A 2,382-nucleotide genomic window follows, 5' to 3' on the forward strand; every position below is an offset into this window, starting at 1 on the left:
TGAATGAACAATATAATGGCATTAATGGGAAGACTCATTTAAAAAAGTAAGTAAACAACTCACACACTTAGATGTAACCACTTTATTACATCAAAATAAGACTTGAAATGGTCTGAAAACATGATCTGTGGGAGTTTTTAGTGAGTAAATCAGCATGTTGAAATATAAAGTAAATGTCTGTGTCTGTGACCAATATTTACTGAGCTTTGATGACTGATGAACCGAATAATTCAATTTTCAATTCAATAATTATTAAAAAGAATAGCTGAACATAAATTCACAAATAAAATATTTAATATATAAATATAAATATATAAATTTTGACAGCCCTAGTTTGTAATAACAAAGGTGGACTCCAGGCACATTTTCAGTAGGACAAAAAAAGAGCATTTTATTTAACATTTTAACCCATATAGGCTTGGGAATCCAAAATCTATTCCAATTCTGGAATAGGATGTTAAGGTCAGGAATCGTCTAGTTGTTATAAAATTAAAATTTCGATTCCTCTTATCGATTCCTTTGTGCACATTTTAATATGACTTTAAACCATTCTAGCACAAGAAGACTTGTGCACTGTTTTCTGTACTGCAAACAGTACCGCCGCTCCCTATACGCAGCTTACGCAGTTGGCGTAGGGCACCAACTCCCAGGGGGCCATCCCAGCTGCTCAAAAAAAAACCTTCATTCTATATTAATATTAACATATACATATACGTACAGTAAATAAAAATATAAACATGAACATATCTACATAATTTAAAAAAAATGTACGGTGAACGCAACAGTCAGGCGAAGCACACGTGATGCGCCAGATCCCACCTTTGCGGCTGACTGCAAATGATCATAACTGATGGACAACTATGCCCGGGAAAAGACATCAGTAGTCTGGCGCCGAGATTCACTTGGCATCACTTTTAGGTACGGTCATAATCATGTGAAACGTTTTTGGATGTTGACGTTAATAACGTGTTTTAATGTCGGTAATAATATCACCGCCGCATCTGCTTTAATATTCTCTCAGAGTTTCCATGTTCCCTTACGAAAATTAACCATAATTTTACTACGAAAAAAAACAAAACAAAAGCATGGTTCTTGTAACAATGGTAACCACAAATTAACCATGGGTTTGATACTTCAAATAGCTTCAAATAATAATTTACGAAGTATTCAGATAATATTTTTAATATATAATAGTGGTAATAAAAACAGACCTAAGCGAACAACAACCTTTAAAATGAAATAAAATGCATTATATAAAAACAATGAGGCAATAATGATTGGATAATTAATAATAATCGTATGGTTTCATTGAATAACACTGTTAAAATGAATAATGTAATACAAAATAAACAATTTATGTACATTACATATTACAAATGCCTGCAAAGTGTGCCAAAGGCCTGGTAATTGCTGTTGTAACACTTACAGGATGATCAAATCCTTCTTTAATATTGACCAAACATTTAATTCAAATATCCACTTAATCTTTCATTTTTGGCCACCTTTTTGCGATAGAAACGCTAGCCTCTATAATTTCTTCAACAAAAACATGTGGACAACACTTACAAAAAAATAATCCTTGGTTTAATCGAAGTAAAACTGCTTAATTTTCTTTTGCATGATTTCTGAATGCTTGAGACTATAAAATCAATCAGACAAATACAGAGTTCTGGCATAAAACTCTAGATGGCGCGGTCCGATAGGTCTAACTCAATCTGACCTAATGACATCATTATCACATGGCACAGCTGATTGGTTCTCTCCTGTATTGGTAGCCAATGAGCTCGCTGCTCAACATTCAAATATATGACTAGTGCGTGTCGTAGCAGTGCAGCTTGCTTCAGAACAGCGATATCAACATCTAAGATAAGTGAATGCTCTTCTAATCCATATCGCTGTGTGTACTGCGTGGTCTGCCTAATTGAATTAAAGGTGTCATATGATGCGATTTTAATTTTTCCTTTCTCTTTGGAGTGTTACAATAGGGCTGAAACGATTCCTCGAGTAACTCGAATACAAAATATCATCGAGGCAAATTATTTTTCTTTTAGTCCATTTACTGTAACTAGTACACACGGAACACTGTGTTTCCCCACGGACCATTATTACTGACGCACAACCCCATAAATGTTGGACATAGCCTGCGTCCCAATGTGCACGCTATCCATGCTAAATTCTATGTGATATTAGTCATTTTCAATACAATTTAGGGCAGATAGGGTGGATAGTATGCACATTGGGACGCAGGGCGGAAATGTCCCGGTGCTCCCGATGGCCAGTACATCTATGTTCAAGTCAGCTAGATATGCGCAGATGCTGCGCAATTAGACTGTATTTAATATATCATGATGAGTCACGAGTTTATTATTTTCGCAAAATATG

This window comes from Sinocyclocheilus anshuiensis, unplaced genomic scaffold, assembly GCF_001515605.1.
Source record: "Sinocyclocheilus anshuiensis isolate Anshui unplaced genomic scaffold, SAMN03320099.WGS_v1.1 scaffold494, whole genome shotgun sequence".
NCBI classification, from domain to species: domain Eukaryota; kingdom Metazoa; phylum Chordata; class Actinopteri; order Cypriniformes; family Cyprinidae; genus Sinocyclocheilus; species Sinocyclocheilus anshuiensis.